The sequence below is a fragment of the Microcaecilia unicolor genome, chromosome 3 (genome assembly GCF_901765095.1).
Source record: "Microcaecilia unicolor chromosome 3, aMicUni1.1, whole genome shotgun sequence".
NCBI classification, from domain to species: domain Eukaryota; kingdom Metazoa; phylum Chordata; class Amphibia; order Gymnophiona; family Siphonopidae; genus Microcaecilia; species Microcaecilia unicolor.
In genome coordinates this window covers 287616129-287639975 of record NC_044033.1, presented here as the reverse complement: position 1 = coordinate 287639975, position 23847 = coordinate 287616129, and the positions used below count along the sequence as shown (strand labels likewise).

Here is a 23847-nt window from a genome sequence, read left to right as displayed (position 1 = left end):
AAAAATCTAAATATATGGCCATTCTTGAACATACCATATATACTTGTCTATAAGTTGAGAAATTTTGACTTCAAATCCTATCAATAAACTAGATTGTCTTATCTATGGGTTATTTTCATCAGTGCCATAACACACTTGCTATTAGTAGCTTCATGAAAGTATGGTTAATAGACTCTTCCTGTTCTGAAGTTTTTGAGAGGATACAGACAGTGCTATATATGTCCCTGGAATGAGAAGAACTTTAATTCAGGGTGAACTTGAACAGTGTTCAAAAATTAAAGAGAAGAGGTTTGGAAGAAGTATGCAAGTGAGACTGGGGACTGATAAAAATAACTAGTAATGATTTCTTAAAATCTGTAAATGTTCTGGCTTGTTGAAAGTTTATTCTGAGCATGTATACCGAGAGGATGGCACCCTGTGGGGAAGTGTGCATGAAAATATCAGGAGACAGCTAAAAGCCATTTGATTGGCTGTTGGCTCAAAGAGGAAGTTTAGTGAGATGGTGTGGAAAGAATTAGCAAGTGAAATTCTGATTGCCCCCCCCCCTTTTTTTTTTTAAGAGAAAAAAAAAGGAATACGTATAGGTGCTGAGAAATACTGATTCCTGAATAAACTATTCTGCTTGGATAGTGTGATAAATATAGGATATGCCTCGAAAGGACCTAGCCACCAGAGGGAGCACACTTATGGTGGAAGACTGCTGTAATGACCAGAAGGGAGCCACCAGAGGGCGCTCAGGTGTGGAAGAAGCCTGCTTAGATGGGTAGCGACTACTAGAGGGCATTCTAACGGTGGAGACCCTCGTGTTACTTTGTAGAGGCCACTAAGGGGAGCCCTGTCTCAACGATAGCCCTAACACAGATAGCAGGGGAGGGGGAGAGGCAGAGGTTACCCTTGTGTTAAGTGGAAAGGGAGGAGGGCCCATGGCCGAAGGAAGGAATAGTTCCCTTCAGGAGATAAGCCCATTGGATAAGGTTCTGTACCTTTTCTATAATATAGAAGAGCCCAGGAAGGGTGGGGTTGGTAGGAAGCAGCCCTTGAAAAACACCTTTTCCCAAGAAGGAAGGAGAAGGAAAATGGGCCCTCCAAGAAGGAAGGAAGGATGATGTGACTGATGAGTGGACACTAAAGGAAAGGATCCATAAATACAGGCTGAAAACCCTAGGTCTTGGACCCCAAAAGAGGATCCCTAAAGAAAGACAAGGTACATATCTGAAGTCCAGAATAATAACAAGGATAAGGAACTTTGATTTGACCACAGTGAGCCTTGAAGTAAGACTCTGATGTTAATAGCCGGGGTGAAGTCCTGTCCAAGGGTTGGTGGCTATTTTTATCTGAGACCTTCATCTCCCAGTGAAGGGCTCAGCTGAAGAGAGTGTACTGAATTGTTTGATGAAAAAAGAGTAACCCCTACAGAGTGGTGAGTGGTTAGCAGAAGCTAACCGGAGTGGATTTACAGTTAGAATGGTTAAATTGGCATATCCTGGGAAGCTGGTTAACCAAATATTGTATAACAGACCCACACGTTCCCAGTGGACAGCTCAGCTCAAGAGTGCTTGCTAAAGTGTTTGTTGCAAGAAGAATACCCCTTCAGAGTAATTAAAGTATAGCCCGTTAGAGAAGATTTGCCTTCTGAGTGGTTAATTTACATATCCTGTGAACCCTGTTTTTTAAGGGGTATTCCCCAGCGGATCACCAAGTGGAGCAAGGAGGGTAACAGAGTTGTGACCTGTTACCAGGGAAGGCTTCAGAGAAGGGATGTTAGATGAAATAACAGATGTTTTATGATTATTCACCCTGAGTTAAAGGGGAGCCTTGCAGATTGAAAGGGAAAGAAAGCACCTGAAAGAGAATTTTCCTATGGATTCTTTTCCTGTGGAAGAGGTCAGGCTCCCTAGCACCTCCTGTTGAGGAGGAGAGAATGCTACATGGTCACCTCCTATTAAAAGGGAGGGGCCATCTATTAGAGTTTCATGGATGAGGGGAAGTGTTGGTGGTAGAAACTCAAGACGTCACTTCCTATTGAAAGGGGTGAATGTCAGAACAGGAAGGGTAAGTGATTTCTGAAAATTAATTTTGCTTTAGTGAATTTGCCAATTTTTAGAGTGAGAGACTTACTGGTGAAAGCTACAAACTAGGTCTAAGAGGCACTGTGCTCCAATGGTTTACCTCTTATCTCTCCAATAGCTATCCGGTTCAAATGAACAATTCAACTTCAAAACCCTTCTCTCTTTCATCTGTTGTTCCACAAGGATCAGTTTTAGCTCAAAAGCTCTTCAATCTCTTTATTTTGCCTTTTCTGACACCACTTCAATATTTATAATTCACCCCATACGTCAATGCTGATGACATACAAATTCTTTGTAGATATGATCCAACTCATCCCACCCACATTCGTTGTACTAACAATAAACTAACTCGAGTCAGTAACTGGCACACTGATAATAAACTTGTTCTAAATCCAGATAAATCTAAGCTTCTTTTCACAAACCAGACCTCTGTTTCTCTCCCTATCCTGATTCAACTACATTCTATCACAGTTCCTTTAGTACAGAACATGAAAATAATCGGGTTATCATTGATGTAGATCTTTCATTTATTCCTCAAATTTCTTCAGCTGTCAAACTACAAATCATCCGTTCTATTAGACCTCTTCTACCTCCCTCAGTCATTAACATTCTCAATCATTCACTGGTGATTAGTCAACTAGACTATCGTAACTCCCTGTACAAGGGACTTGAACAAAGGATCTTCACCGTTTACAACTAGTTCAGAATACAGCTATTTTAAAATTATTATCAGCCATAAAAACATCACCCCAATTTCTCAAAAATGCATACTGGCTTCCTCTATCGTATCGTATAACCTATAAATTGTTGCTACTTGTCTATAAAACTTTTACTTAAAATAAACCAGCCTACTTATCTCATATTCTCACTCCATATTGCGCTTCTCACACTCTTCAATCAGCATAACAAAACCAGCATGTAGTTCCATCTTTCCGAGAAATCTGTTACGATACCACATGTCAGTCCATTTTCTCTATTCTAGGCCTTGAACTTTGGAATAAATTACCAGTACACTTATGTCTCTAATCTTTATCTACATTTAAAACTGATTTTAAAACTTTATTTCATGATGCTTACAATTAACAGATTAGAATCTTCTATGTGCTGCAGACTGGTTGCGCACTGGGAACCACAACTCCCTTCCATTTTGTACATTCCTTTCCATGCTTTCCACTCAATATTGTAGTTCCTTCCCCCACACACACACACACACATCTTTCTTTTCTTTTTTATTTTTTTTTTTTACTATTTGTATGCCGCTCAGACATTGCATTGGTTACTGCATATACATTTTTTTTAATTATTATTTTTTTATTTGTAAATTTTTATATTTATTTACAAGCTTAAATCTTGTATACAGAAACTCAGAGACCAACAATGAAAAAGAAGAAAAAAGCAAAAACTTTACACCTAAACAAACATTTCAGCTCTTTCTTAGAACACCAATAATGTATAACTTGGGGGGGCGAACATTTTAAAGGAGAATTTTATAGGTAAATTAAACAAGTAAAAGGCCTGGTGACTCCACGATTATTCCTATATATTAATTAATCACAGATCTTCTTCATAATCTAAGGTTTATTTGGTCAGTTTTCTTATATCAAGAAAAGTTCTAAGTTGTTCAGGTTCAAAAAAAGAAGTATTTGTTATCCATGTAACGTATTACACATTTACATGGGTATGTGAGTAAAAGTCTCGCTCCCAAGGCGTCTCTTCTCTTAATGCCAAAAAGGCTCTCCTTCTCTGTTGTGTAGATTTTACTACATCGGGGTATATCCAAATTCTATCCCCATAAAAAGTTTTTAGTGAATTTTTAAAGTATAATTTCAAGATGGAGTTTAAGTCTTGTTCAAAAACCAAGGAGATTAATAGAGTCTAACGGTTTGTTGCCTTGACTGTTCCAGAAATGCCGTAAGATCTTGAAGACTCAGTTCCCATGCTTGAGTTAGTAATTGTGCTTGTGATTCCTTTCATGCTCTCCGTGTTTCTGAGGTATAGGTAAGTAGTATATTTTATTTAATGGGGGGATAAGATTAGGAGAGTATTGCAGGATATCAATCAAATATTTCTTAAATAATTTTGTAGCGCTTATTTCTGGAATTATCCGAAAAATTAAGATACGTAAATTCAAACATCTATTTTAATTCTCAAATTGTTCTATTTTTCGATGGATTATTATCTTATCTTTAATCATAGATTCCGTAGTAGATTTTAAAGTTACTATTTCCTGTTGAACTTGAACATTATTTTTCAAAGAGTCTTCTTTCAGTGTTTCTAAAGCCATTGTTAGAGAGTCCATTTTACTCACAATAGATGCCCTTGCACACACTCCGAACATCCCCCTCTAGCCCCCCCCCCATGCCTCCCCGAGCACATAGTGCTACACCTACACTAGCATCATTGGCTGTCCCCCTCCCCCACCCCCTCCCATAACCTCCCATCATCTAAGCAATACAAATATAACACTTCACAAGAAAATAAAAAGATTGCAAGCAAACAAGCCCCCATTCACTATACTAGCAATCATTCCAGTGTCCGGGGGCAGTTTGCAGCTCGCACACCATCAGCAGACAATCTTGTTCAAAATGCAAGCTCAGTTATTTAGTGGAAGGCATGGCGTCTTACAATGCCCCAGGAACGAGTCATGGCTCGGATTCTCAAAAAACAAAGTTGAAAAGCCAAATGTTCTGTTATTCACACCGCTGTTGGCTCGAGGTGCAGGATAGCACTAGATTCAAGTTTTGTATCCCAATAAAGAGAAAATAAGTAAAGAGTCAAACAAATCTCCATATTCCTCTTAGGAAAACCACTACAAGAAGGATTTTAGCTCCTCCGGTGTCTTCATGAACACCGTGTTGTTCTCATGCACCACACACACTTTAGCTGGATATTGAAGAGAGAACTTGACCCACTTGTTGAACAGTTGGGAGCAATATGGCAACAGCCACCTATGCAGATCTGATACCTGTGGCGAAACGTCCTGAAACAACATTAGCTTGGATTCGTGATAAATCACTTTCTTATGCTGCCGAAATTTAGACATGAGCTGGGCTTTTTCGGCATAATTAAAGATTCTAGTGAGCACTGGACGCAGCATTGCATTCTGTTCCTGGAGCACGCCAACGTGGTATACTCATGATGCATAAGTGCTGCCCCTCCACTTCCAGGTCCAGCTCCCATGGGAGCCAGGACTCAACCAAGTCCGATAGCACTTTTTCTTTGATTCCCTCAGGAAGCCAGACAAGTCGAATATTATTGCGACGGCTCCTATTTTCCTGGTCGTCAACTCACTCTTCTAACTGCTTGCAGCGTCTCAAATGTCGCTACTTGGGAGGACAGGCCTGAGGTAAGGTACTCCTGGTTCGAAATTCTGTCTTCCGCCTGCTGAATACGGGCATTTTGCAAAGTCATGCCTTTTTTAAGTTTGTCCATTGAAGCGTGCAATTTGGAGAGTTTATCATCTAGAATGTCTGCCAAATTTCTTGTTCTCTCTTTAATTGCTGCCTCCTGCAGCGCGACCACTGGTGGCTCCTGGGATCCCAAAGAGCTCCGGTCAGATGCCATCTTAGCCACGTGGTTGCTCATGCGCTCTCCAGCAGGTCTTGGAATTTTAGCGGGCATACCAGCGTAATTATCTACTGGATCACCCCTCCCCCCCGGCCGCCTCCACCTGTGTAGGGGGTAGAAGCAGGTATATAGGCCAGTTTTCCATGCTGAGGGAGAGGAGATCAGCCACCCGACGTCCGTTCAGGTCGCAGCCAACACATGACTCCCAGTTTCGCAGTTTCAAGGGACTTAAAACCACAAAACTTCCTGAACCTCCTGCACAGCATGACTCAATTATAGAGAGCCTGATTGCTGTGCAGCGCCAGGATGAGCAGTTTCTAAGCACAGACATCACTACGGGATGGCAATTGCCATCCCAAACAGATCAAGCACTACATGTAAGCTGGTCTTGTTGGAGCGGCAGCCCAAGAACCGGCCAAGGATTGCAGATGCAGAGGTCCCTTCTTCCTTTCCGCAGATGCCAGGCAGGCGAGACTGAAATATGTGCTTGAACCATGGGGTTCTGTGAGTAGGGAACCCTACACAATTCAAATAAATTACAAAATCCCATGATTCAAACACAGGTTTCAATCACACTGGCCCGGCAGCTGTGGAAAGGAAGAAGAGATCTCTGCAAGTCTGTGGCCCATGCAACTCCTGTGGAAAGAAAGAAGAGGAGAGAGGGATAAGTACATAAGTACATAAGTAATGCCATACTGGGAAAAGACCAAGGGTCCATCGAGTCCAGCATCTTGTCCACGACAGCGGCCAATCCAGGCCAAGGGCACCTGGCAAGCTTCCCAAATCTACAAACATTCTATAGATGTTATTCCTGGAATTTTGGATTTTTCCAAGTCCGTTTAGTAGCGGTTTATGGACTTGTCCTTTAGGAAACCGTCCAACCCATTTTTAAACTCTGCTAAGCTAACCGCCTTCACCACATTCTCCGGCAATGAATTCCAGAGTTTAATTACACGTTGGGTGAAGAAAAAATTTTTTCCCATTTGTTTTAAATTTACTACACTGTGGATATGGACTGAAAAAAAAAAAAGAGAAGGTGATATGCAGGACTGCAGGGGGGGGGGCTGCCAGGGAGAAGGAAGAAAGGAATTGCTGGACTAGGGAGGATGAAGAAGATTCTGGACTACAAAGAAGGATGCTGGACTATGGGGGAAGAGAGGACTGGGTTAAAGCTAGACTGGGGCGGAAAGAGGAGAAGAAGAGAGAAAAAGCACACAGATGCTGGATTAAGATGTAGAAGAAAAAGCAGAGGAAATGGGGAAATATTTGGATGAGGGTACAGAAAGAAAGGGAAGATACTGGACTAGGAGAAATGGGAACCATGACAGAGGGGCCATGTGGGTTTGGCAAGGAGTTGAAGGAGACAGATGGAAAGAGAGCTAGAGAAGTAGTAAATAGGGTGAGAATATAGGAGAACATGACTAGAGAGGGTGACCAATACTACTACTAATCATTTCTATAGCGCTACTAGATATATGCAGCGCTGTACACATTATATGCAGGTACTTTCTCTGTCCCTAAAGGGCTCACAATCTAAGTTTTGGTATCTGGGGCAATGGAGGGTTAAAGAGACTTGCCCAAGGTCACAAGGAGCTGCATTGGGAATCAAACCCAGGCTCTGGGCGGAGGAAGAAGAAAATAAATTAAAGCTATGTTACAGGTGAGTACAAAAGATTGAAATGTAATTTTAAAATCATCTTTATTCAGGTTCTCAACAATACAAACTCCATTTACAACAGAGTACATCAGAACACGATGAAGCAGACCATAAGACACCATTCAATTTCTCATAAATAAAACCATCAGCAGCCTCTATAGCTTCTTAACCCATAAAATAGATACAAACCATTCAACCCATTTGAGAACACCCCTACATTTTCGTAAAGTTTTACACCCCCCTTCCCTCCCCCACCCATCCCTTTCCCCCCACCCCCTCCAGGACTGATTGTAAGATGTAATACCGTCCACCCTACTCTCCACCATACCTTCCTACCCTTTCCAATTACCACCACATATTCTCTTGCCCTCCAGTTAGTGGTCATGAACCCTCCATCCTCTCACCACCTTGCTTCACCCATTTAGTAGTAAGCTACGCTCCCTATGAGGCAGCGTGGTCCAATAGGACTCCCATATACTCTGAAAGCAATTCCACTGATTTTCAGATGCATTCCCCACCATGCTATGCTCCAGGAGTGCCAATTCAAACAACATCGACTTCCACATTATAAACCTAGGAGCTCTTCGCATGCGCCAGTGTATCAGGATTACCTTTTTAGCAATCAGGAGTGCCTTTGCCATAAATAAACTCTTGGCCCCTTGCACCCCCTGCAACTTTATCCCCTCCAGAAAAAGTGACCCCATTGGCTGATCGATCCCCTCCCATTCCACACATTGAGAGAGATAAACGCCCACTTTAGTCCAAAATAGTTGTGTCCTCTTACACGCCCAAAACATATGGCCCAGTATAGCCCTCTCTTCCCCACACTTTGGACAACTTCCCTCATGTGCAAACCCTGCTCTAAAAGCCCTCCATGGTGCCACAAACATTTGTAAAAGAAGTTTATACTCCTGTTCCTACGTAGTTCATTCTTTGATACTTTAGGTATTAACCCCAAGAACCTTTGGAGCACTTCCACCTCCACCCTAGTCTGCAAATCTCGCTCCCACGCTTCCGCCACTCCCCCTAACGAGAGATCCGCCCCTCCTTCACCCAACACCCGCACATAATGACACAACCTCGGCCTATCACGGACTTCCAACCTCAAGCCCTCCCTCACTTTCTGGGCGAAAGCCGCTGTAAGATGTTTAGGCGGCAGAGAAGACACATAATGTCTCACCTGCAAAAATGCAAAATAACCCATACCTACTACAAAGGGTCTCAAAGGAGACTATTCTTCCTTCCTCTTCTAATAAATCCCCCTCCCACTTTATATCCTCACCTTTGTCCTTACCAAATAACTGCCCTTTCTCCAGCCCTGGACTGAAATCTAAATTCCCTTTCCACGGGAGAAAGGGGGATACAAATCTATTGCCACCCCAGGTCTGGCTTAATGCCTTCCACACACTCTTCATATACCTCCATATCACATGTCTCTTCATGCCATCAGGCAATTGGGTTCCTTTAGCATGCAGCATAAAAGAGGCCGACAGAGGATGCAAAAAGCAGGACTATCTCCACCGGTGTAAACCCAGAGGATCCCAAAAGCCAATCTCTAACATGCCTCATGCCGCACCCCAGATTGTATCTCCTCACATCAATAAGTCCCAACCCACCCTTTGCTTTCGGGAGCATAAGTGTATCCAGTGATATACGCCCACGCTTGCCCCTCCACAAAAACACTCTCAGAGCGGTATGTAACTTCTGCAGATCCTGTTGTTTCAACCAAATAGGCAACGCTTGCATCAAGTAGAGCCACCTAGGCACTATGATCATATTATATAGGAAAATTCTTCCCATGAGGCTCAGGGGCAACCCCACCCACATACTCAAGCATTCCTTTGTCTTACAGAGCAACGGTCCTACATTAAGCTCATATAATGTACCAACATCCACTGGAATAACCACCCCTAGATACTTGAGCCGACCCTCAGCTATCTTCAAGGGGAAATCCATACCCAAATCTGCAACGTTCAAATTTATAGGAAGTGCCTCTGACTTGGAGACATTAAGTTTGAGCCCCGAGAGCTGCTCAAAATTCTGGAATACCTGCAAGACCTGTTTCCAGGCCTTACATGGATCTGTCACCATCAACATAATATCGTCCGCAAATGACATACATTTCAAAGAGGCCACCTGAGGTGAAACAAACTCCTGGTAGCAAACTATCTCCTCTCAGTTGCTCCAATAGTGGCTCCAAAAATAATATATATAAAAGAGGTGACAAAGGGCATCCCTGCCTCGTGCCCCTTCCCAAAGTGAAGGCTTCTGAGGACATCCCATTCACCAATACCGCAGCTGAGGGATTCGCATACAAAGTCTGGATGACCTGCACAAAATAACCCGCTAATCCATAAAAGCCCAAAAGAGTAAATAAAAAAGACCACTCAACTCTATCAAAGGCTTTTTCTGAGTCAAAACTGATGGCCAGGGCAGGTGTACCCATTTGTATACAACACTCCAGACCCAAAATCAACTTCCTAACATTTACTCCCCCATACCTTCCCTTTACAAACCCCACCTGATCTGCCTTCACTAACTGAGGGATAACTGGAGCCAGCCGCCAAGATTTTTGCTAACAACTTCAGGTCCACATTTATTAAAGAAATGGGTCTGTAGGATCCCGGCTGTAATGGATCTTTACCCGGCTTGGGAAGGACTGTAATTAAGGCATGATTCGCCCCCTGTGAGAAATAAACTCTCTGTAAAGTGGCCTCAAAATAGTCTCCCAACATCCCCACCACCTTATCATTTAGTATTTTATAAACTTCACCACTAAATCCATCCGGCCCCGGGGATTTAAGAAGTTTCAACCCCTTTATAGCTCTTTGCAACTCTTCCCCACTTATGGGCTCGTTCAATCTACTTTTCTCCGCCTCAGACAATCTACTCAAATTACACTTCTGGAGCAGGGCCTCAATGTGTTCTTTCAGCCCGCCCCCTTCCGCTGAATACAGGTCCTTATAAAACTGAGCAAAAATCTGTTCCAACTGCTGTTGCTCTGTGACCACCCTCCCCCCTGGGGAACGTAGTGCTGTTACCATTGTCTGCCCTGACCACTGCTTAACCATGTTCGCCATCAGCTTTCCAGGCTTATTCCCAAACTGAAATAACCGGTATTTATAATAAAAAGCATTTTTTTTGTGCCTGTTCTTGAATCATGTTGTTTAGCGTTCTTTGCACCCTCTCTAAGGTATGTCTACCGGCTGCAGTCGGATGCGAACTGCATTGTCGCTTCAACAATTGAATCTTCTTCTCCAAATCTACCATCCTACCATCCTGTTGCCGCCTCCTCCTTGCCACATATGCTATAATATCCCCCCTAAGGACAGCCTTTCTCGCCTCCCACAGCAATATTGGATTATTTAAGTGAGCCTTGTTATTAGTGAGATACTCTTCCCATTTGTTACTAAGGTACTGTCTAAAACACCTGTCTGTATATAAGTGAGTCGGGAATTTCCACCTCCCTTTACCCCTCCCTCCCAAGCCTCCTAATTGCAGATGTACTATAATGGGCGTATGATCTGAAATCACAAATGGTCCTATCTCTGCTCGCAGTACTGTGTGGAACAAGTCTCTAGTTACAAAAAAATAATCAATTCGAGATTTAGACCAATGGGCTCGAGAGATGTGGGTGAAATCCCACTCCTGCAGATGCAAAATTCTCCAAGGATCCACCAACTCTAGGCTCCTCAGTACTACTCCCAACCCCACTGTAGAACGCGGTCTAGAACGCTGAGGTCCAGCTGTGGTACCTAAACTCTGATCCAGGATTGTATTGAAATTCCACAAAATTATCTTAGGTGCCACTATTCTGGACAACTTCGCAACCATGCTCTGGAAGAAAGCCCTCTGTTTTTCATTTGGGGCATACACAGATATCAAAGTAAGTTGTGACTGCTGCACCCTACCCTCCACAATTACAAACCTCCCTTTTTCATCCTTTGTAACCTTGGTGTGTGTAAAAGTGATCCCTTTGCGTATCAAAAGGGCCACCCCTGCTTTGCTTTTAGGCACTGACGCATAGTAATACTGGCCCACCCAAGAGCGCATCAGTTTCTGGTGCTCAATATCATTCGACTTGGTTTCCTGTAGTCCCACCACATCTGCGTTATGCGCTCCCAAATATTGTAGAATTTTTGCTCTCTTAATGGGTGAATTAACACCCGCTACATTCCAAGAAATACAAGCCAATCCCTTAGGTGTCCCCCCCTGTCACACAATCATACATTTCCCAAACTAAGCCATTCCCCCTGTTCAACAGACTTCGCCCCCCATGAAGCCCAGCCCTCTCCACAGGGCACATCAAACAACAACCACTCTATTTTCCCTGCATACTTCACCCACCAAACCTTGTCTTCCCGGCCCTTTCGTACATACCAGTCCCCCCCTCCCTTACACCCCCCAACCAATCCCCCCCTCCCTTACACCCCCCAACCAATCCCCCCCACTCATCAACCCCTCCCCCACTCAGAAAGGTCATGTTTGTAATGCGTCCCTCCCCCTAGCTATTCCCCCAGTCCATTGACCTTATCACACTCGCTCCTATCCCGCCCCTTCCCTTCATATCATTCCCATTTCTACAAACTCTCTACCCACAGCATTTGTCAAACTAATCCCAACTCCCCCATCCAAACACTAACAGAAAAAAGAGAACTTATATGTTCGCTCTAGCGCTCATCTCTCCACTTCTCAATTAATACCAGCCTTCTCCAAATGCAAAGCTGTCCATTCCAACTTAAACCAGTGACTCAAATACTCTGTCCAGGCTCTTCAATTTGGGAACCACTGCTGCAGCTGTTTCTTCGTTGCCTCACTGGTCTCGAACACATAATTTTTTGATTCATTCACCACTCGCAGCCTCACCGGAAACTGTAGAGTAAATCTCAACTGCTTCTCCACCATCATCTGACACACTGCTGAAAAACTTTTCCGCATCTGTGCTACTGCTATAGAATAGTCCTGAAAAAGTAGGATCTTAGAGTTCTGATAAGTCACAGATTTTTGCAGGCGGTATTTCCGCATCACTTGTTCTTTTTGCGCAAAGTTCAAAAACCTGACTATCGCCACTCTCGGTCTCGCTGCTCCTTCCTGCCAGCGGCCAAACTCTGTGTGCACGCTCGATTTGGATAGGCCCCACATCAGCCTCCGATTCAATAAGTTCTGCAAACCATTTCTCTAGTGTTGATTTCAGACCTCTTTTGTTCGATATCTCAGGCCACCCCACAAGACGCAGATTGTTTCTCCTCGATTGATTTTCAAGGTCGTCTATTTTTGTGGTGCAGCCCGCCACCTCCTTCTTCAAACTCCCCAATCCCTCCATGACCTCGTGAAGGCCATCCTCCGCGGTGCTCACCCGAGTTTCCAACTCCGTCACTCTCCCATTAAAATCTGAGACTGCCTGCGTGAGATTCTGTACGCTGGCTTGAATTCCATCTAATCTCTCACCAAGCGCCGCTATCACTGCCACCAACAGTTTCGCAATGGTTTCCTCCAACACTGCCAAGGTGTCCCCAGCGTCATCCACCATCTTGTTGTCCACTGCGGTTCCCGCTCGGGATTTTGTATTCTCTCTTTTAGCCCCTTTCACAGCCATATCACTCCCCCTTTCAAGATAAATTTGTCCATAAAGATAGGAGCGCTTAGTCTCTTTTCCAAAAAGGAGGCGATCCCCCAAAAATTGCTCAAAGACGTTAGTGCAAAGAGAGAGGGTTGAGGAGCTCGAGGAACACACAGCCTCTCAGCTCCAATGCATCACGTGACCCCCGAAATGTAATTTTTAAAAAGAGTGGAAAAAGGAATAAGAACATGGGGAAGAAGTGAGATGGGAAGGCTATGGAAAAGGGTAAGAATGAAGACATGGGCTAGGATGGAGGTGAGATGGAAAGCTGAAAAGTCAACAGAAGGAGGATTTAGAACTAGAGGGTGAGAAGGAAGCTGAATTTTGAGTGGATAATGAGGCTTAAAAGAAAGAAATGGAGGAAAAAGCTAAAAGAAATAGTTCAGTGTCACAGACAAATGTAGGGAAGGAATAAAAGAAGTCAGGACGAGAGAGGAAAAATGGCAAATTGATATTGGAATGATACTTAGAAGAGAGACAGAGGAAAGTAGAGAACAGAGACGGGAGCAACTCAAATGGAAAATTAAAATGCTCAGGTAAGTAAGGCAGAAACAAGTGTTTTACTTTTAATGTATTAACTGGGGGGATATATTGGCTTTGGAAAATGTGTAACTCTGATGTCTCTCTATTTTGTTCAATATAAGTGGAAATGCATTTCTATTTCTTAAGTGCTGCTGTACATGCAGAGTCTGACTGTGTGAGCTTTCCAGTTCAATGTTTGCCTTCATATCTCTCATACATGTTCTGTATTTGATGAGTGTCTGTTTGTTTCCCTGAGGTGTGATTTTCTTCTAACAAGTAGTTCCTGAGAACAGATTTGTAGCACTCTCGTTTATTATGCTGCCCCAAATGAAGGGAACACAGCAAAAGAACAACCAACTTTGTAAAAAAACAATACAAAAGAGCAAACAGCAAAGGTAACAGAAAAGTCTCATTGAAGGTATAAATGAGTCAACACAAGCTGTGTTTCGGCTGCAAGGCCTGCTTCAGGAATCTACAATTAAAAAACATATATAACAATACTACTACTACTATTTAACATTTCTATAGCGCTACAAGGCGTACACAGCGCTGCACAAACATAGAAGAAAGACAGTCCCTGCTCAAAGAGCTTACAATCTAATAGACAAAAAATAAAGTAAGCAAATCAAATCAATCAATGTGTACAGGAAGGAGGAGAGGAGGGTAGGTGGAGGCGAGTGGTTACAAGTGGTTATGAGTCAAAAGCAATGTTAAATAGGTGGGCTTTCAGTCTAGATTTAAAGGTGGCCAAGGATGGGGCAAGACTTAGGGGCTCAGGAAGTTTATTCCAGGCGTAGGGTGCAGCGAGACAGAAGGCGCGAAGTCTGGAGTTGGCGGTAGTGGAGAAGAGAACAGATAAGAAGGATTTATTCATTGAGCGGAGTGCACGGGAAGGGGTATAGGGAAGGACGAGTGTGGAGAGATACTGGGGAGCAGCAGAGTACATTTATAGGTTAGTAGAAGAAGTTTAAAACAGGATGCGAAAACGGATAGGGAGCCAGTGAAGCGACTTGAGGAGAGGGGTAGTATGAGTAAAGCGACCCTGGCGGAAGACGAGACGGGCAGCAGAGTTTTGAACCGATTGGAGAGGGGAGAGGTGACTAAGTGGGAGGCCAGCAAGAAACAGATTGCAGTAGTCTAAATGAGAGGTGACAAGGGTGTGGATGAGGGTTTTTGTAGAGTGCTCGGAAAGAAAGGGGCGGATTTTACGAATGTTGTAAAGAAAGAAACTACAGGTCTTGGCGATCTGCTGGATATGAGCAGAAAAGGAGAGAGAAGAGTCAAAGATGACCCCAAGGTTTCGAGCTGAGGAGACAGGGAGAATGAGAGAGCCATCAACAGAAATAGAAAACGGGGGGAGCGGGGAGGTGGGTTTGGGGGGAAAATGAGAAGCTCGGTTTTGGTCATGTTTAATTTCAGGTGGCGTTGAGACATCCAGACAGCAATGTCAGACAAGCAAGCTGAAACTTTGGTTTGGATGCAAGGTGAGATATCAGGGGTAAAAAGGTAGATTTGGGAGTCATCAGCATAGAGATGGTAGGAAAAACCATGGGATGAGGTTAATGAACCAAGTGAAGAAGTGTACATAGAAAAGAGGAGGGGACCAAGAACAGAACCCTGAGGTACGCCAACAGGCAGAGGGATAGAAGTAGAAGAGGATCCACCAGAGTGAACACTGAAGGTGCGGAGGGAGAGGTAGGAAGAGAACCAGGAAAGGCCTGGAATCCAAGTGAGGACAGGGTATCGAGGAGTATGCTGTGATCGACAGGAAAGCCTTGCTAGCGCCCGTTTCATTGGCTCCAGAAACGGGCCTTTTTATACTAGTTAGAAATAAAAAAAACAAAAAACAAAAGTAAACAGTGAACATAAAATATGAACCTTTAGAAGTGTGTATGTCTTTAGAATCGTTGAAATAAAGGGTAGACAACAACAACAAAAAATTTTTAAAACACACGATTAAAAAAAAAGGTTATAAAGTAAAGTTGTACCAAACACGCAAAAAATTAAAAAATCTGGAGAAATATATAAAAATATGTAGGACATGGGAATAAGAAGTGGAAACAAAAAAAAAAAAGGGAACATGAAAAAACATTGTTTGAATAAACCAAGATATGCTAGAATATATCAGAGAGAAGCCAGAGAAAATGGATACTGTATAAATCAAAATGAAGCTAGAAAAAATACTACATACCACAAACAGTGTTCTGAATATAAACCTCCTTGTAGTGGCGCTGACAAACAGTGCTGCATTAAAATCGAAAAAAAGTCAAGGCTCTGTCACTGACATATTATATAGTAAGTGATGTAACAAGGTGTGCCAAAATAGAATAAAACACAGTATATATTAGGCCACAGTGCACTGCAGAATAATGTACAGCAGCAAGAAAAACTACTTCCAAAGAAAATATAAATATGTAAGTAAAAGTGAGGAAAACTGTTATTTATAACAATCCTTATGAATGACAACTGAAAGGACTCCAAACAACAATGTGAATAGAGTGTAAATGACAACAAGAGGACTACTGGCAATAGTAATCCAAATTAACGTGTAAGTGATGGCAGAAAAGCAAAGATACCTGCTTGTGGCAGGTATTCTCCAAGGACAGCAGGCTTATTATTCTCGCAACTAGGTCAACGATCCGCGTCATTATACATACCAAAAAAGTTGTCAGAGCCTTCTGTGCTGCGTGCCATTTCGCACATGCGCAAAATGCCATCCCGCCCACCGCGTGACTGCGCTCCTCAGTTTCATCCAATAGTATAAGAATAAGAATGAGAAAAAGAACTCCAAGGGGCGGTGGGCGGGATTGTGAGAATAATAAGCCTGCTGTCCTCGGAGAATACCTGCTACAGTTAAGTATCTTCGTTTTCTCCAAGGACAAGCAGGCTTAATAATGCTCACAACTGGGGTATTCCTAGCATCCAGGCTCACCCAAAACAACAAACAGTGGACAATTGGGCCTCTCAATGGCAAGGAAGTTACATAGATAAACTTGAGAATGCAGAATGAAACAGAACAAAACGAGCCTAGGAGGGTGGAGTTGGATTCTAAACCCCAAAACATATTCTGCAACACTGACTGCTCAAACCGACTGTCATGTCGGGTACCCTGCTCAAGGCAGTACTGAGATGTGAATGTGTGGACTGAAGACCACGTCACAGCTTTGAAAATCTCTTCAATGAAAGCTGACTTTAAATGAGCCACCAATGCAGTCATGGCTCTGACATTATGAGCTATGACATGACCCTCTACAGTCAACCCAGTTTGGGCATAGCCAACTGGAAATAGTGCGTTTACCGACGGCGACTCCCCTCCTGTTGGAATCAAAGGAGACAAACTGGACGAACCGTCTGAATGGCTTTGTCCGCTCCATATAAAAGACCAATGCTCTCTTACAGTCCAAGGTGTGCAAGCTGCTTTCACCAGGGTGGGAATGAGGATGGCAAAATAATGTTGACAAGACAATCGACTGGTTCAGATGGAACTCCAACACCACCTTCGGCAGAACTTAGGGTGCATGCAGAGGACTACTCTGTTGTGATGAAACTTAGTATAAGGTGCATCCACTGAAGTTTACTGACCCTACAAGCTGAAGTAACAGCCACCAAGAAAACGACCTTCCAGGTCAAGTACTTCAGATGGCAGGAATTCAGTTGCTCAAAAGGAGCTTTCATCAGCTGGGTGAGGATTTATTTATTTGCAGCATTTATACCCCACTCTTCCCGCTCGATAGCAGGTTCAGTGCGGCTTACAGTGTATGGGTACAGTATATCACAGAGATAACACAATGTTTGGGTACAAATCTACTAAAGATAACACAATGTATGGGTACAAAATATCCCATAAATAACACAGTTGTATAGAGAAGGATGAGAGGAAAGAGAATATGGGGGAAAGAATGGGCTATGGTTAATGTAGGGGTTTGGATTGGGTTCGTGAGTTAAGTTGGGTCGTTTGGGAAGGCTTGTTTGAAGAGGTATGTTTTCAGCAGCTTTCAGAAGGGTAGATGTTCGTTGGTTGTTCGGATGTATCTTGGTATTGCGTTCCAGAGTTGGCTGCCTATGACGGAGAAGTTGGATGCGTAGTAGGTTTTATATTTGAGACCCTTGCAGTTGGGGAGGTGAAGATTCAGCTATGTTCGAGAAGATTTGGACCCATTCCTGGCTGGGTCGATTAGTTTGGTCATGTAACTTGGAGATTCTCCGTGTAGGATCTTATGGATCAGTGTGTGGACTTTGAAGTTTATTCATTCTTTGATAGGGAGCCAGTGGAGTTTTTCTCGGAGTGGTGTTCAGCTTTCAAATCGTGATTTACAAAAAATGAGTCTGGCTGCCGTGTTTTGGGTGGTTTGGAGTTTTTTCAGGATTAGGGCTTTGCAATCAATGAAGATGCTGTTGCAGTAGTCAGCGTGGGTGAGTACTGTGGATTGTACCAGATTGCTGAAAGTTGTTTGGGGGAGGAATGGTTTTACTTTTTTATGTACCCACATCATGTTGAACATCTTCAAGGGGGGCAGACTCAAGAAAAATGTCAGGAAGTATTTTTTCACGGAGAGAGTAGTGGATGCTTGGAATGCCCTCCCGCGGGAGGTGGTGGAATTGAAAATGGTAACGGAATTCAAACATGCGTGGGATAAGCATAAATGAATCCTGTGCAGAAGGAATGGATCCTCAGGAGCTTAGTCAAGATCGGGTGGCAGAGCCGGTGGTGAGAGACGGGACTGGTGGTTGGGAGGCGGGGATAGTGCTGGGCAGACTTATACGGTTTGTGCCAGAGCCGGTGGTGGGAGGCAGGGATAGTGCTGGGCAGACTTATATGGTCTGTGCCTCAGCCGGTGGCGGGGCTGGTGGTTGGGAGGCAGGGATAGTGCTGGGCAGACTTATAAGTTCTGTGCCCTGAAGAGCACAAGTAGTAGTAGTGGTAGTAGGTACAAATCAAAGTAGGGTATACACAAAAAGTAGCACATATGAGTTATCTTGTTGGGCAGACTGGATGGACCGTGCAGGTCTTTTTTTGCCATCATCTACTATGTTACTATGTTCTTTGTCATGGCTTTTGCATGGGTGTATAGACTTAGGTGATTGTCTAACGTTACACCCAGAATTTTTAGATTGTCGGATATTGGGATTGTAACGTCGGGGGTGGTCAGAGTGGTTGGGAATAGAGTGGTGTGTCTTGATGAGAGGACTAAGTATTGAGGTTTGTCTTTATTCAATTTCATTTTGAAGGCATTGGCCCAGGAGGCTAAGATGTTCATGCCAGTGATTATTTTTCCAGAGATTTCTGTAAGGTTGAATTGGAACGGGATGAATATGGTAACGTCATCTGCATAGATAAAGGGGTTAAGACCGGCTTTGGATAGGGATTTAGCCAGAGGAATCATCATAAGATTGAAGAGGCTCGGGGATAGAGGCGATCCTTGAGGGACTCCGCATTGTGAAGATGACGTTGAAATCCCATGACACTGGTGGAGGTTTGACAGGGGGCTTTAACAAAAGCAAACCTCTCATGAAGCGAACAACTAAAGGCTTACCTTCTACACGCTGATGATAAGCGCTGATTGCACTAAGGTGAACAATTACAGAGTTGGTTTAGAGACCAGACTCTGAAAAGTATAGAAGGTATTCAAGCAGGGCCTGTGTAGGACAAGAAAGATCTATGACCTTGCTGTCACACCGGATGGCAAACCTATTCCATTTAAAAGAGTAACACCTCTTACTGTAATCTTCCCTGGAAGCCAGCAAGAACCGGGAGACACCCCCCAAGGAAGTGAATTCTAGGCTTTCAACATCCAGGCTGTGATAGCCAGAGACTGGAGGTTGGGATGTAGAGGCAACCCCTCGTTCTGCGTGATGAAGGTCAGGAAGTAATCCAATCTCCACGGTTCTTCGGAGGACAATTCCAGAAGAGTGTGAAGCCCACCTACATAAGTACATAAGTAATGCCACACTGGGAAAAGACCAAGGGTCCATCAAGCCCAGCATCCTGTCCACGACAGCGGCCAATCCAGGCCAAGGGCACCTGGCAAGCTTCCCAAACGTACATTCTATTTATGTTATTCCCGGAATTGTGGATTTTTCCCAAGTCCATCCCCAGGAATGATGCATCCGTCATCAGAATTTTTTGTAGCTGAGGAATTTGAAATGGAAGTCCCAAGGTCAGATTGGACCGAACTGTCCACCACTGAAGAGAGCGCACTACCTCGGGGGAACTCGGATGACATCATCCAGACTTCCCGTGGCCTGAAACCACTGAGAAGCCAGGGTCCATTGAGCAGATCTCATGTGAAGACATGCCATGGGTGTAACAGACATGTGGCCCAACAATCTCAACATCTGCCAAGCTGTGACCTGCTGTGATTTGAACCTTGGATGCGAGGGACAGAAAGGTTGTCTGCACGTGTCTCTGGAAGGTAGGCTCTAGCAGGGCTCCTATAAACTTCAATTGTTGAACAGCACGGAGATGGGCCGCAGTAGTTTATTACAAAACCTAGTAGCTCCAGCACATGAAGTCTTCTGAATGGATTCCTGAGCACCCTCCTCCAAGGTGCTCCTCACCAGCCAATCATCGAGATAAGGGAACACATGCCCCCCAGTCTGCGTAGTGACGCTGCAAGTACCGCTAAACATTTGGTAAACACCCTGGGAGCTGACGCGAGGCCAAAAGGCAGTAGGCAGTACTGAAAATGATGTGTTACCAGCCGAAATAGTAGATACTTCCTGTGAGCTGGAAGTATCGGAATGTGGGTATATGCATCCTTTAAGTCCAGAGAGCACAGCCAATCATTTCTCTGAATCATGGGAAGAAGGGTGCCCAGGGAAACCATCCTGAACTTTTCTCGGACCAGAAATTTGTTTAGGGCCTTTGGTCTAGGATGGGATGCATCCCTCCTGTCTTTTTCTACACAAGGAAGTAACTGGAATACAATCCCTGCCCTACTTTCTCTGGTGGAACAGTTCAACCGCAAGGGCCGTTAGAAGGGCAGAGAGTTTCTCTGCAAGTACCTGGTTGTGCTGAGAGCTGAATGAATGAGCAATTTGGTCGGACTATTTGTAGAACTCACCAGTCGGAAGTTATGAGAGACCACCTTTAGTGAAAAAAACTTTAACCTCCCTTCCACCGGTAAGTTGTCTGGCACGGACACTTTTATGGTGGCTATGCTCTGCTGGAGCCAGTCAAAAGCCCGTCCCTTGCTTTTGCTGGGGAGCAGAAGGAGCCTTAGGCACACGCTGTTAACGAGAACAAGCATGATGGGAAGCAGCCTAGAAAGGCTGGTGAGCCTCCGGAGCATATCTACACCTGCTATAGGCATAAGAAGCACTCCTGGACCCAATAAAATACCTTCTAGATGAGAAGGTGGTCACAGAAGGTGCCCGGCTGGAGAAAGAAAACATAACAGATTAAGTCAATCAGTTCCTTAACCTTCTCTCCGAAAAAATTATCCCCCGGCAAGGGGCATCAGCCATTCTCTGCTGGACCAAATGGTTCAGGTCAGAGACACACAGCCATGAGAGTCTGCACATCACTATACCCTGGGCAGAGATTCTGGATGCCACGTCAAAAGTCTAGTAAGTGCCCCTGGCCAAGAACTTGCAACACGCTATCTGATGCTTGACCAGCTAGTGAAAAGGCTCGGCCTGCTCTGGAGAGAGCACATCCACCAAGTAAGACAGCTGCCTCACCGAGTTCCACGAGCTGGTATGACTGAATGATGAACATAGCGGCCTAATATATTTTTCTCCCAAAAGAATCCAAGGTTCTAACTTCTCTGCCTGGGGGACCCAAAGCATGGTAAAATTATGTATCATACCTGATAATTTTCTTTCCATTAATCATAGCAGATCAAGCCATAGACTGCTGGGTTGTGTCCATCTACCAGCAGGTGGAGATAGAGAGCAATCTTTTGCCTCTCTATATGTGGTCATGTGCTACCAGGAAATCCTCAGTATAATCGATATCAAAGCTCCATCCGCCGGAATCACCAAACAGAGAATTACACCCACAAAGGGACACTCCGCCACCCAACCACCGCTGAAGCGGGGGGGGGGCACCCACTCCCGCCGACGCGGGGGGAACTGGCATGTCCTCCTACCTCAACCGCGGGAGGAGCTGGCTTAACCCATCACCGCCAAAGCGAGAGGGAAACAAAGCTACCCTACTACCGCACGAAGCAGGAGGGAGCACCGGCATAATTTAGTTATGAATCCAACCACTGTCGAAACGGGGGGAAAGAAGCAGCAGCTCACTGTAACACAAAGTCGTCCCAACTCCAAGGAAATCCAAATGGAAGAACTTGAACTCGAAGTCCATCTGAACAGGAAATGAAGTCTAAACTTGAACCTCAAATATATGAACTAGAACAAACAGTACAGATATCTGGGAGGGACTATGGATTGATCTGCAATGATTAATGGAAAGAAAATTATCAGGTATGATACATATCATCAAGCAGATCAATCCATAGACTGGTGGGATGTACCCAAGCAATACTCACCCAGAGGGGGACATGGAAATCCCAGAATGCAACACTGAAGCTTCAAACTGGGCCTCGGTGCGTGATGCCACGTCCAAGTGATAATGCCGTGAGAAGGTATGAGCCGACGCCCAAGTCGCCGATCTGCAAATCTCCTGCAAGGAAACGGACCTGGACTCTGCCATCGAAGCCGCCTGTGCTCTAGTAGAATGAGCCTTCAGCTGGATAGGCGGCACCTTCCCTGCGGCCACATAAGCCGCCGCAATCGTTTCCTTGACCCAACGTGCCACGGTAGGTTTAGATGCCTGCAGACCCCTACGGGGGCCCGAGAACAGCACGAACAGGTGACCCGACTTCCGGAAATCGTTGGTCAGTTCCAAGTATCTGATGATAACTCGTCTAACATCCAGGCATCTGAGAGCATGATACTCCTCTGGATAATCCTCCCTACGGAAAGAGGGTAGACAAAACTGCTGATTCACATGGAAGCGAGAAACAATCTTGGGCAGGAAGGAAGGCCCTGGGCGAATAGACACTCCTGCCTCCGTGAACCGCAGGAAGGTAAAATTATGTATCATACCTGATAATTTTCTTTCCATTAATCATAGCTGATCAATCCATAGACTGGTGGGTTGTGTAAATCTACCAGCAGGTGGAGATAGAGAGCAATCCTTTTGCCTCCCTATATGTGGTCATGTGCTGCCGGAAACTCCTCAGTATGTCGATATCCAAGCTCCATCCGCAGGACTCAGCACTTAGAGAATTACACCCACAAAGGGACACTGCCCAGCTCACCACCGCCGAAACGGGGGAGGGGAATTAACCCAGCTCATCCCCACACAAGTGGGGGAGGGGAATCCGTCCAGCTCATCCCCGCGGAGCGGGAGAGGGACACCACCCCACCGATGCGGGGGGATCTGGCTTATCCTGCAACCGCAACCGCGGGAGGAGCTGACTGACCCTAACACCGCCGAAGCGGGAGGGGTACAAAGCTGCCCTACAGCCGCACGAAGCAGGAGGGAGCGCCGGCAGAATTTAGGTCTCAATCCAGCCCCGTAAAACGGAGGGGAGAGGAATGCAGCAGCTCACTGTAACACAAACTCATCTCAACTCTTGAAGAATCCAATTGAAAAAACTTGAACACGAAGTCCTCCTGAACAGGAACTGAAGACTAAACTTGAACCTGAAATGCAACCAGAATATAAACAGTACAGATATCTGGGAGGGGCTATGGATTGATCAGCTATGATTAATGGAAAGAAAATTATCAGGTATGATACATAATTTTACCTTCCATATCATCATGCTGATCAATCCATAGACTGGTGGGATGTACCGAAGCAGTACTCACCCAGGGCGGGACATAGAAATCCCTGACCGCAACACTGAAGCTCCAAACCAGGCCTCCGCCCGAGCAGCCACAGTCAAGCGGTAATGCCTGGAGAAGGTATGGGCCGATGCCCAAGTTGCCGCCTTGCAAATCTCTTCCAAGGAGACGGACCCGGCCTCTGCCATCGAGGCCGCCTGAGCTCTAGTGGAGTGAGCCTTCAGCTGGATAGGCGGCACCTTCCCCGCGGCCACATAAGCCGCTGCAATGGCTTCCTTGACCCATCTTGCCACTGTAGGCTTAGCAGCCTGCAGACCCTTACGAGGACCTGCAAACAGGACAAACAGATGATCCGATTTCCGGAAATCATTGGTCACTTCCAAGTATCTGATGATGACTCGTCTCACATCCAGATATTTGAGAGCAGAGTATTCCTCTGGGTAGTCCTCCCTACGAAAGGAAGGGAGACAGAGCTGCTGATTCACATGGAAGCGAGAAACAATCTTGGGCAGGAAGGAAGGCACTGTGCGAATAGTCACTCCTGCCTCAGTGAACTGCAGAAAAGGCTCTCGACATGAGAGTGCTGCAGCTTGGAAACTCTTCTGGCTGAA

The 23847-nt window shown here is 44.8% G+C and overlaps 1 protein-coding gene across 2 annotated transcripts in view; it reads right to left on the bottom strand.

Moving 5' to 3' along the window:
- ARID4B (AT-rich interaction domain 4B) overlaps positions 1-23847 on the bottom strand; it is a 1313885-nt gene that overhangs the window by 798303 nt on the left and 491735 nt on the right. The gene's annotated exons all lie outside the window — the stretch shown is intronic.